We start from the raw sequence: 14015 nt of genomic DNA on the forward strand, positions 1-14015 counted from the left end.
TTTTGGGGCATGTTGTATCGGCAGAAGACATAAAAGTGGATCCTATGAAGATCGAAGCAGTTCAAAATTGGCCTAGACCTACTTAAGATAAAGAGATCCGGAGTTTCCTGGGTTTGGCAGGTTATTATCGCCGGTTTGTGTAGGGGTTTTCATATATAGCATCCACAATGACCAAATTGATCCAGAAGGGAGCCCCATTTAGATGGTCAGACGAATGTGAGTTGAGCTTTCTGAAGCTCAAGACTACTTTGACTACTGCGCCAGTGTTGGTATTACCTACAGGTTTAGGATCTTATACGGTATATTGTGATACATCTTGCATTGGGCTTGGTGCAGTATTGATGTAAGATGTCAGGGTGATTGCATATGCATCGTGACAGTTGAAAGTTCACGAGAAGAATTATCCTGTTCATGACATAGAATTGGCAGTCATTGTTCATACACTGATGATTTGGAGGAATTACCTTTACGATGTCTCGTGTGAGGTATTTACTGATCATCGTAGCCTACAGTATCTGTTCAAACAAAAAGATCTCAATTTGAGGCAGAGAATATGGTTGGAGCTGTTGAAAGACTATGATATCACCATTTTGTATCACCCTGTAAAGGCCAATGTGGTGGCCGATGCTTTGAGTAGAAAGGTTGTGAGTATGGGTAACCTTGCATATATTCCGGTTGGTGAGAGGCCGTTAGCTATAGATGTTCAGACTTTGGCCAATCAGTTTGTGAGGTTAGATATTTCAGAGCCCAGTCGGGTTCTAGCTTTCACAGTCGCTCGGTCTTCTTTATATAAGCGTATCAGAGTGAGACAGTATGATGATCCTCATTTGCTTGTCATTAAGGACACGGTACAGCACGGTGGGGCCAAATAGGTTATTGTGGGGGAAAATGGAGTTCTGTGGATGCAGGGTCGTATTTGTGTGCCTAATGTAGATGGGCTTCGTGAATTAATTCTTGAAGAGGCACACAGTTTCCGGTAATCTATTCATCCAGGTGCCGCTTAAATGTATCAAGATTTGCGGCAACATTATTTGTGGAGGAGAATGAAGAAGTATATACTTGCATATGTAGCTCGGTGTCTAAATTGTCTGCAAGTCAAGTACGAGCATCAGAGACCTGGTGGTGTTTACTTCAAATATTAGAAATTCCTAAGTGGAAGTGGGAGCGTATCACTATGGATTTTGTTGTTGGGCACCCACGGACTCAGAGAAAATTCGACGAAGTATGGGTCATTGTAGACAGGTTGACCAAGTCAGCACATTTCATTCCAGTAGCAATTACCTATTCTTCAGAGCGGTTAGTGGAAATTTACATCCGTGAAATTGTCCGCCTTCACGGTGTGCCCATGTCTATCATTTTTGATCGAGGTATGCAGTTCACCTTGCACTTTTGGAGGGCTGTACAATGTGAGTTAGGCACGCGGATTGAGTTGAGTACAACATTTCATCCATAGACAGACGGACAGTCAGAGCGCAATATTTAGATATTGGAAGATATGCTTCGCACTTGTGTTATAGACTTTGGAGTTTCTTGGGATCAGTGCTTGCCACTTGTGGAGTTTGCCTATAATAACAGCAACCAGTCGAGTATTCAGATGGCTCCATACGAAGCATTATATGAGAGGCGATGTCGTTCGCCAGTTGGCTGGTTTAAACCGGGAGAGGCTCGGTTGTTGGGTACCGATTTGGTACAGGATGCCTTGGATAAGGTCAAGATTATTCAGGATCGACTTCGCACAGCATAGTCTAGGCAAAAGAGTTATGCCGATCGTAGAGTTCGCGATATTGCATTCATGGTTGGAAAAAGAGTATTGCTCTGGGATTCACCTATAAAAGGTGTACTTAGATTCGGAAAGAAGGGCAAGTTGAGCCCTAGTTATATCGGACTATTTGAATTTCTTGAAAGGGTGGGTGAAGTAGCTTACATGCTTGCATTACCACCTAGTTTATCAGCAGTTCATCCGATGTTCCATATGTCTATGCTCCAGAAATATCATGGTAATCCATCCCATGTGTTAGATTTCAGCTCAGTCCAACTGGACAAGGATTAGACTTATGAGGAGGAGCCGGTAGCTATTCTAGTCCGGCATGTCCGACAGTTGAGGTCTAAGAGTTATCCTTCAGTTCGGGTGCAATGGAGAGGTCGGTCGATTGAGGAAGCTACCTGGGAGTCCAAGTCGGACATGCGGAGCAGATATCCACACTTTTTCACCATCCTAAGTACTTTTATAATTCCGTTCGAGGACGAACATTTATTTTAGGGGTGGAGAATGTGATGACCCGATAGGTTATCTTTAAATTTAATAATTATTTTTGTGTTCTAAAACCTCAAATAGCACTATTCAGATTTTCTCGACTTGCGTGCGCAGTCCGTAAATTATTTTAGAAAGTTATTATGTGAAAAATTGATAAAAATGTGAAATAGTGCTTCAAAACTCATTTGAGATGACTTCGGTCAACATTGTGAGCAAACAGACCCGGATCAGTATTTTGACAGTTCCAGTAGGTTTGTATCGTGATTTGGGACTTGGGAGTATTCCCAGAATTTAATTTGAGGTCCCTAGCTTGAGTACCTCCATAGCTTGAGTTATCATCATTTATTGAAAATTAGAAGTTTGAAAGCTTAAAGATTTCAAAATTTTACCACAAATTGACTTTTATCGATATCGGACCCGGGTTGATATTCCAAGAGTTGCAATAGCTCTGTTATATCATTTATGACTTGTCTTCCAAATTTGGTGTCAAACGGAAGTGATTTGACGCGATTCGGACGACCGATTGATAAAATAGGAATTCTTAAGTTTCATTAAAAATTTCATTTGGTTTGGTGTCCGATTCATAGTTCTAGGTGTTATTTTGGTATTGTAATCGTACGAGCGAGTTCGTATAAGGTTTTTAAACTTGTGTGCATGTATGGTTTGGAGCCCCAAGGGCTTGGGTGAGTTTCGGACGAGTTTCGGACCATTTTTGTTCAAGAACACATGGCTGAAATTCTGGTGCCTCTCAATTATGATTTCCTTCTATGCGATCGCAGGGATTTGTCCGCGATCACAAAGGGTAGTTGGTCACTAATGAGAATTTTTTCTATGCGATCGCGAGGTGAGGTCCGCAATCGCATAGTTGGAACAGTTGAGGCATCGCGAACGCGTGGGCTACACCGCATTCGCGAAGAAGGAATGGGGGAAAAGCCGGGGAACACAATTTGTGCTCCACGAACGCATGAGGGCATTTGCGATCGCGTAAGGCTGAGAAATCGTTCTTCGCGTTCGTGTGAGTGTTGCACGTTCACGAAGAGTTAAATTTTGGGGTAGCCTAATTTGTGCTTCGCGATCGCGAAGAGTAAAATGAAGCTGGGCAGAATTTTTCTGCGCGATCGCGGATGGATTTTCGCGATTGCGATGAGGAAATCCCTGGACAGCAGAACTTAAGTTCTAGAAAATGGGATTTCGTCCCATTTTTCATTATCCGCGATTTAGAGCTCGGTTTGGGCGATTTTGAGAGGAGTTTTCACAAATTCGAATTGGGTAAGTATTCCTTATCCTATATTGATTATATTTCATAAATCCATATTTATATTCATCGTTTATTTCGGATTTAGATAGAAGAAATTGGAATTTTTATAAAATCTTCCAAAAATATAAAATAAAAATTTGAAAGGTAATGTGATGTCAGAATTCAATAATTTTGGTATGGTTGAGCTCGTTTGGAACGGGTGTCCGGATATAGTGATTTTTCATCGGGTTCCGAAAAGTGGGCCCCATATTGACTTTTGGTTGACTTTTCCGAAAATGACTTAAATTAAGTCTTTTTCCAATTGTGAACAATTTCTAAAGATCAAATTGATTTGTTGGTCAATAATTTGCTAGGTTTGATTGGTTTGGAGACTAATTCGAAAGGAAAAGTTGTGGTCGAATGATCACTTGAAATTTGCAAAACAAGGTAAGTGTCGTGGTTAACCTTGACTTGAGAGAATAGAACCCTTGAATTATTTGTTACACGAATTTTATGTGTAATGATGTATAGGCAAGGTGACGAGTGCCTAAATCATAAACTATTTTCTTTATCATAAGTTAATTATTATATTAATTATTTTTCTCATATTCGTTGTCAAATATTAAGTCTTGAATTCATGTTATAATTGCTACATGCTTATTTGATTTATGTGTCTTAATTGCTACCCGACATTTAGCATATTAAATATTAAATTGCCTATTTTCTCCCTGATTTTTCATAATTATCTGCTACTTGTCATTACTTGTTTCCTAAATAAATTATAATTATTGTATACTTTGTTGCCTAATAATTTCTTACTGAATGTGATACTTATTGGAGTATTTTAATTATATTTAAGAGTTGTTAAATTATATTGTTGGAGCGGGTTGCACGCCGCAATGGAAATGAAAATGAATATATTGGGGGATCGGGTTGCACGCCGCAACGGATTATATTTTAAGTTTATATTGTTGGAGCGGGTTGCACGCCGCAACAGAATGAGAAAATAAATAATTGGTTGTGACTGCTGAAATAATTTCAATTAATGATATGATTTACCTGTCTTATCTCTATTATTATTATTATTATTATTATTATTATTATTATTATTATTATTATTATTATTATTATTATTATTATTATTATTATTATTATTATTATTATTATTATTATTATTATTATTATTATTATTATTATTATTATTATTATTATTATTATTATTATTATTATTATTATTATTATTATTATTATTATTATTATTATTATTATTATTATTATTATTATTATTATTATTATTATTATTATTATTATATATTATTATTATTATTATTATTATTATTATTATTATTATTATTATTATTATTATTATTATTATTATTATTATTATTATTATTATTATTATTATTATTATTATTATTATTATTATTATTATTATTATTATTATTATTATTATTATTATTATTATTATTATTATTATTATTATTATTATTATTATTATTATTATTATTATTATTATTATTATTATTATTATTATTATTATTATTATTATTATTATTATTATTATTATTATTATTATTATTATTATTATTATTATTATTATTATTATTATTATTATTATTATTATTATTATTATTATTATTATTATTATTATTATTATTATTATTATTATTATTATTATTATTATTATTATTATTATTATTATTATTATTATTATTATTATTATTATTATTATTATTATTATTATTATTATTATTATTATTGCGTACAGGTTAATATAACTGACTTGCCTTAGCCCCGTCACTACTTCGTCGAGGTTAGGCTCGGCACTTACAGAGTACATAGGGTCGGTTGTACTCATACTATACTCCGCATATTTTGTAAAGATATCGGAGTTGGTCCCGGTGATGCACCGTAGATTTTGCTCGGATTCAGCTATCTGAGGAGACTTGAGGTATAGTTGCACGGTGTTCGCAGCTCTGAAGTCCCCTTCTACTTTATTTTAGTTGTTTGCTTTCTTTCAGACAACTTTAGTTTTATTCAAACACTTGTTTGTATTATTCTAGAAGCTCGTGCACTTGTGACTCCAGTTCTGGGATGGTATTTAGACATCATTATTATTTTGGATTGTTCACTTTAATTCAGACATGTTCCAGTTGTTTGGTTTCTTTACTAATTAATTAAAATGAATTGTAAAAAAAAATAGTTTAAATTATTCAAACATTGGCTTGGCTAAAAAGTGAAATGTTAGGTGCCATCACAGTCTCGAAGGTGGGAATTTCGGGTCGTGATAGAAGGTTAGTATTATGGATCATCGGACGTTGTGTCCAATGGCTTCACGCCAAGTGGGGGAGTCCACTATAGACTAACATATTGCGGGGTCATGTTTTATATCAGTTCTGGCCTGAGATGTATATATGTGATACTGAAAGGTTCCCCAAAATTTGCACATGTTTAAGGCTTGAGATTTTGCAGGTGATAATGTTGGGACTTGCTGTATGTCTACATCCTTAATAATCCTATACTTCAGTACCAAAGGAGTTAGAGAAACAACTTCAAATTTATAGAAGGTCTACTCAGCGTGGGCGTCTCTGTTGCGGCAGTATAAGGTGCCTCAGAGGAAGTACGATGGTTGATGAGCTTATAAGCTACGTGGTTCGTGCCAAGATTTGTATGTACGGAGCTTTACTTTTGGGATCGTTGTGTACAAATAGGGGGAAGTATTACCCCAAGGAAGAATCGAGGTATATGTGAAGAAATGGGTCGGCTCGGCGGTGTTGGGTCAGCATAGCTAAGGAAGAAATTGGCCTTTAGAGAGATAATTCTTCACTGGTGTTTGTGGCAAGTTTATGAAAATGGCAGACCAGCCAATGAAACACCACCTACTTGGTCTCAGTTTTCAGAGATGTTTTTGAAGGAGTTTGTTCCCTATACTCTACGAAATGCGTGGCGCACAGAGTTTGAACGATTGTATCATGGCACCATGACGGCGTCAAAATATGCCATCAGGTTCAGTGAGTTAGCCCGTCATATTCATACTTTGGTTCCTATAGCCAGAGAGTGAGTCCAGATTCATTAAAAGACTCAGTTATGATCTTAGATTCTGTATTACTCAGGGGCTACAAGCTAATACTTCATTTCAGCAAGTGGTGCAAATTGCCAAGATATTACAACGTGTTTGGGGTGAGGAAAAGGAAACTAAGGAGACCAAGAGGTCTCGAGGTTCTGGAGAATTCAGTGGATTTTATTCTGCAGCTATAACTCATTATGGCAGAGACTTGAGCAGTCGGTCATCTCAATCCACACATCAGATAACTCGGGGTGCACCAGTAACTTCTTATAATGCACCACCGACACGGGATTCCTACAATGGTTATTCTAGTTATCCAGCACAAGCTCAGTATGAGCAGTTATAATGACCCGGCCGGTCGTTTTGAGAGTAATAGCCCCGATATCCCCTATTAACTATTTTTCCCGTATCTTTTCTGCTTATGTGACTTGCCGGAAGGTCTTATTTTTGGTTTCGGAGTGAGTTGGGACACTTAGTCCCTAAAACGGAAGCTTAAGTCTTAGGATTTTGATCGTAGTCAGAACTGTGTGAAGTCTTAGGATTTTGATCGTAGTCAGAACTGTGTGCCCCTAATCCTAGTCTTAGAATGAAGACGACTCCAGAACTATGAGTTGTGTTTTGGAGGACGGTAGCTGATTTAGGCTTGAAATGGAGAAAGTCAAATTCTTGGAGATTTATTACCGGCAGTGGACTTTTTGATATCGAGGTTGAAATCTGATTCCGAAAGTTGGAGTCAGTCCGTAATGTCGAATATGACTTGTGTGCAAAATTTAAGGTCAATCGGACGTGATTTGATAGGTTTCGGCATCGGTTGTAGAAGTTTGAAGTTTCAAAGTTCATTAAGTTTGAATTGGAGGGAGATTCGTATTTTTAGCATTGTTTGATGTGATTTGAGGGCTCGACTATGTCCATATGGTGATTTAGGACTAGTTGGTATTTTTGGTTAAGGTCCTGGTGGCCTCGGGTGTGTTTCAGATGCTTAACGGATTGATTTTTGAACTTATGCAATTGCTGAAGCTATCTCAGTTCTGGTGTTTTCGCACCTGCGGTGGGGAGCCAGCAAGTGCGGGATCGCACGTGCGGAGTGAAGGGCGCATGTGCACTTTTGGGTCAAGAAGATCTGTGAGCGCAGGTGCGAGAAGGGAGCCGCATCTGCAGATGCGGAGTGATGGTCGCAGGAGCGGTATGGGCGGCTTGGGCAAGGGTCGCAGATGCGGAAATCAAACTGCAGGAGCGGGCTCGCAAGTGCGGCCCAAAGTTCGCAGATGTGGTCCCAGCCATTTAAGTCATTTTCTCACCTGCGATGGTTTTCCCGCAGGTTTGGTACCCCAAGTGTGGTTGAAGGCTCGCAGAAGTGAGTTTACTGGGCAAAAAATAGGATTTCGAGGGTTGATTTCCCATTTCGATTTTGGGAGTGTGAGAGCTCCGTTTGATGCAAAAATTCAAGGGATTTTTAGAGGAAGCTTGTGGGTAATGATTCTTAACTCTTTTATGGTTATATCTCATTAATCTATAGTTGATTCCACCCTTTAATTAAGGATTTGAGTTGGAAATTGGGTAAAAATAGTAGAAACTTCCTAGACTAAGTTTTTGAGATTTGGAAGGCGATTTGAGGTCGGATTTGAGAAATTCTTGTATGGTTAGACTCGTGAGTGAATGGGTGTTCGTATGTTATGACTTTTACCCGATTTCGAGACGTGGGCCCGAGTCGACTTTTTGGGGCGATTTTCTAATTTCATGTTTTAGCTTTGATTTCATTAATTAGATTAATTTCTTGTAGTCGTATTTATGGTATGCAATTGATTTTGGATAGATTTGGGCCATTCGGAGTCGGATATTCATGGAAAAGGCATTGTTACCGATTGATTGAGCTTGGTTCAAGGTAAGTGGCTTGCCTAACCTTGTGTGGGGGAGATCCCCTTAGGAAATTGTACTGTTGTGATACGTGAGTGCCGTGTACGTGAGGTGACGAGTTCGTACACGGGCTATTTGTTGAAAAATTCGATTTATTTTATTGAGTAGTGACTTGTTTCCTTTAATTTGAGTTATACCGTTTAAATGAGTATTAGTCTATTTTTCATTCTTAATTGAGTTATCCCAATATACGTAGTTATCCTGTTTAGTCTAGTATCGCATGTCTACATGCTTTAACTACTTATTTGAACTCTGTGAAGAATGCCTAGTTGATTTCATGTTTTTCCTTATTCTTTATCAGTCTTAACTGTAAAATGCTTGCTGTTAACTCTGGTATTTATCAGTTGAGATGTGTGTTTACTTTTGGGACGATGAGGCGATCCTCGGGAGTTCTCCCTGCATATTTACTTTTGAGACTACGAGGCGGTTCCTCGGGAGTTCTCCTTGTATATTTACTTTTGAGACTACGAGGCGGTTCCTCAGGAGTTCTAAATGCACATTTACTTTTGAGACTACGAGGCGGTTCCTTTGGAGTTCTCCCTGCATATTTACTTTTGAGACTACGAGGCGGTACCTCGGGAGTTCTCTTTGCATATTTACTTTTGAGACTACGAGGCGGTACCTCGGGAGTTCTCCCTGTATATTTATTTTGGGACTACGAGACGGTATCTCGGGACATCCCATGTTGTTTACCCCTGTGTATTATACTGTTGCCTTGTTGTGTTTCCTTTTGTTAAATTCTAGTCTCTTATTATACTTTATATTCTCCTGATTTATTTACTATATACCAGTGGGCCTAACCTGACCTCGTCACTACTTGACCGAGGTTAGGCTTGGCACTTACTGGGTATTGTTGTGGTGTACTCATGCTACTCTTCTACACATATTTTTTTTGTGTGCAGATCCATGTACTACTTATCAGCCCCGTTGTTAGCTAAGAGTTCTTGCTATTGTACGGAGAGTTCAAGGTACATCTGCCGCGTCCGCAGACCTCGAAGTCCCCCTCTATTCTCTACTTTGTCATTTACCTTCCGTACTTCTTTTGTTGGACTCTGGTGTATAGAGATACTAGTTTCCTTTTGTAGCTTGTGACTTACGATGTTCCGGGTTTTGGGAAGACTATGTATTTATAGAGTATTGGTTATTGTACATGTCGAGCAGCATTGTTACTAGTTATTCAGCTATCCACAGCTGTTAGTTGCCAAGTTTTACTTTTGTTATGTTATATTTCCGCAATTTGTTAGGCTTACCTAATCGTAGAGACTAGGTGCCATCATGACGTTATAGGGAGGGAGTTTGGGTCGTGAAAAGTTGTTATTAGAGCTCTTGGTTCATATGTGTCATGAGTCACAATCCGGTTTATTAGAGTCTGGCGGATCGGTACGGAGACGTTTGTACTTATCTTCGGGAGGCTATAGAACTGTTAGGAAAACTTATACTTCTTTAATTCCTTGTCGTGCGAAATTTGTTGACATCAAAATTCTAAACTTCTGTATTCTATTCTCTCGCAGATGGTGAGGACACGTATAGGCAGATCTGATGACCAGGCAGCCATGCCCCCAGTAGCTCCAGCTGGAGGGCAGACACCTGAGATACCTGTTGTTGCACCAGCCCTCTAGGAGACTCTAGCCCAGTTTCTGAGCATGTTCAGCACCTTAGTTCAGGCTAGATTGATTCCACTTGCTCCTGCCACATCTCAGGCTGGGGAAGGGGCACAGACTCCCGCAACCCGTACTCCTGAGCAGAGAGTCCAGGTTGACCAGGCCCTAGAGTTCCTCACTATGCAGCCGGTAGCTCCGATTCAGCACGAGACTAGGACAACCGCTTCTGAGGCGGAGCAGCTCAGACTTGAGAGGTATAAGAAGTTCCACCCACCTACCTTCAGCGGATTGGCTACTGATGATGCTTAGGGTTTTCTGGAGGAGTGTCATCGTATTCTCCGTATTCTGGGTGTAGAAGAGACGAGTGGGGTTTCTTTTACCACTGTCCAACTTAGAGGAGCAACCTATCAGTGGTGGCGTGCTTATGAGTTGAGTAGTCCGGATGAGGCAGCTTCACTTACATGGACTCAGTTCTCGGACATATTTTTGAGAGAGTATGTCCCTTAGAGTCTCAGGGGCTCATGACGCGCGGAGTTTGAGCAGCTGCGCCAGGGTGTTATGACTGTGTCAGAGTATGCAGTCTGCTTCAGTAATTTGGCCTGACATGCACCGGACTTGGTTGACACAGTTCGAGAGAGGGTTCGACGGTTTATTGAGGGACTCCACCCTAGTATCCGGATTAGTATGGCCAGAGAGTTAGAGATGGATATTTCTTATCAGCAGGTTATGAGTATCGCCAGGAGATTGGAGGGCATGCTTGCCCGGGATAGAGAGGAGAGAGAGGCCAAGAGGTCTCGAGAGACTAGTTCTTATTCTGGTGCTCGTGCCCCAATAACTCGCCATGGTAGGGGTTATGGGAGCCGCCCCGTTCATTCAGCTCTTCCAGTCGCCAGTGGTATTCCGGTCCCTTCTAGGCCCTAGGAGCCTTATTATGCACCGCCAGTATCTAGTGTGCCTCCTGCTCGGGGTGCTTTTAGCGGCCAGTCCAGCAGACCTGGCCCGAGTCAGTTACAACAGTCATGCCTTCTGAGGGGTTGTTTTGAGTGTGGCGACACCCGCCATATGGTGAGCTATTGCCCCAAACTTAGGAGGGGTGCACCTCCACAGACTTCTCATCCACCACGTGTTCTACCGGGTCCTCAGGCTATGATTCCAGCACCAGCTACCGCCCCACCTACTCAGCCAGCTCGAGGTAGAGGTCAGGAAGGTCGAGGTCGCCCAAGAGGGGGAGGCCAGGCCAGATATTATGCTCTTCCGGCTCGTACAGAGGCAGTTTCTTTTGACTCTGTCATTACATGTATTGTTCTGGTCTGTCATAGAGATGCGTCGGTATTATTTGACCCACGATTTACATATTCCTATGTGTCCTCTTATTTTGCCCCATATTTGGGAGTATCTCGAGATTCTTTGAGTTCCCCTATTTATGTGTCTACTCCTGTGGGAGATTATCTTGTTGTGGACCGCGTGTATCGGTTGCGTTTGATTGCTCTTAGTGGTTTTGAGACCAGATCTGATTTATTATTGCTCAGTATGGTAGACTTTGATGTTATCTTGAGCATGGACTGGTTGTCGCCCCATTTTGCTATTCTTGATTGTCATGCTAAGACCGTGACGATGGCTATGCCAGGTTTACCATGATTAGAGTAGAGAGGTGCCTTAGAGTATACTCCCAGCAGAGTTATTAAATTTCTTAAAGCTCAACCAATGGTTGAGAAGGGATGTGACGCGTATCTAGCTTATGTGAGATATGTCAGTATTGATACCCCTACAGTTGAGTCAGTTCCAGTAGTGAGGGACTTTCTAGATATGTTTCCAGCTGATCTTCCGGGCATGCCGCCCGACAGAGATATTGATTTTGGCATTGATTTGTTGTCGGGCACTCAACCCATCTCTATTCCTCCATTTCGTATGGCTCCTTCTGAATTGAAGGAGTTGAAGGAGCAGTTACAGGAGTTGCTTGATAAGGTCTTCATTCAGCCCAGTGTGTTACCTTGGGGTGCTCCTGCCTTATTTGTAAAAAAGAAGGATGGTTCTATGCGGATGTGTCTTGATTACCGCCAGTTGAACAAAGTTACAGTGAAGAACAGGTATACATTGCCTCGTATTGATGACTTGTTTGATCAGTTATAGGGTGCTAGAGTGTTTTTCAAGATTGAATTACGTTCAGGCTATCATCAGTTGAAGATTCAGGAGCCAGATATCCCGAAGACTGCTTTCAGGACTCGGTATGGTCACTACGAATTTCTTGTGATGTCTTTTGGGCTGACCAATGCCCCAGCAGCTTTTATGCACTTGATGCACAGTGTGTTTTGGCCCTATCTTGAATCATTCATCATTTTGTTTATTGATGACATTTTGGTGTACTCCCGGACTCGGGAGGATCATGAGCAGCACCTGAGGACTGCGCTTCAGACCTTGAGAGAAAAGAAGTTATATGTAAAATTTTCAAAGTGTCAGTTCTGGCTAGACTCAGTGGCATTCTTGGGTCATGTAGTATCGAGTGATGGGATCCAGGTGGATCCGAAGAAGGTAGAAGCAGTGCAGAGTTGGCCTAGACCGTCATCAGCTACGGAGATCCAGAGTTTTCTTGGTTTGGCGGGGTATTACTGTCGATTTGTAGAGAGTTTCTCATCTATTACAACACCTATGACCAGGCTGACCCAGAAGGGTGCCCCATTCAGGTGGACAGAGGAATGTGAAGAGAGCTTTCAGAAACTCAAGACAACTTTGACTACAGCCCTAGTATTGGTATTGCCTACAGGTTCGGGGTCTTATACTATATATTGTGATGCATCGCGTATTGGTCTTGGTGCGGTGTTGATGCAAGATGGTAGGGTGATTGCCTACGCGTCCAGACAACTGAAGGTGCATGAAAAGAACTATCATGTCCACGACCTTGAGTTAGCAGCTATTGTTCATGCCTTGAAAATTTGGCGGCATTATTTGTACGGTGTCCCTTGTGAGATTTACAATGATCACCGGAGTTTGCAATATTTTTTCAAACATAATGATGACCCCGCATGTGCGGTTGAAGGCTCGCAAAAGCGAGTTTACTGGGCAAAAAATAGGATTTCGAGGGTTGATTTCCCATTTCGATTTTGGGAGTTTGAGAGCACAGTTTAAGGCGAAAATTTGAGGGATTTTCAGAGGAAGCTTGTGGGTAATGATTCTTAACTCTTTTATGGTTATATCTCATTAATGTATAGTTGGGTAAAAATGGTAGAAACTTCCTAGACTAAGTTTTTGAGATTTGGAAGGTGATTTGAGGTCAGAATTGAGAAATTCTTGTATGATTAGACTCGTGAGTGAATGGGTGTTCGTATGTTGTGACTTTTACCCGATTCTGAGACGTGGGCCCGGTTAACTTTTTGGGGCAATTTTCTAACTTTTTGCTTTAGCTTTGATTTCATGAATTAGATTAATTTCTTATAGTCATATTTATGGTATGCAATTGATTTTGACTAGATTTTGGCCATTCGGAGTCGGATATTCGTGGAAAAGGGCATTATTACCGATTGATTGAGCTTGGTTCGAGGTAAGTGGCTTGCCTAACCTTGTGTGGGAGAGATCCCCTTAGGAAATTGTACTGTTGTGATACGTGAGCGCCGTGTACATGAGGTGACGAGTTCGTACACGGGCTATTTGTTGAAAAATTCGATTTATTTTATTGAGTAGTGACTTGTTTCCTTTAATTTGAGTTATACCGTTTAAATGAGTATTAGTCTATTTTTCATTCTTAATTGAGTTATCCCAATATACGTAGTTATCCTGTTTAGTCTAGTATCGCATGTCTACATGCTTTAACTACTTATTTGAACTCTGTGAAGAATGCCTAGTTGATTTCATGTTTTTCCTTATTCTTTATCAGTCTTAACTGTAAAATGCTTGCTGTTAACTCTGGTATTTATCAGTTGAGATGTGGGTTTACTTTTGGGACGATGA

Source organism: Nicotiana tomentosiformis, chromosome 2 (genome assembly GCF_000390325.3).
Source record: "Nicotiana tomentosiformis chromosome 2, ASM39032v3, whole genome shotgun sequence".
Lineage (NCBI taxonomy): Eukaryota > Viridiplantae > Streptophyta > Magnoliopsida > Solanales > Solanaceae > Nicotiana > Nicotiana tomentosiformis.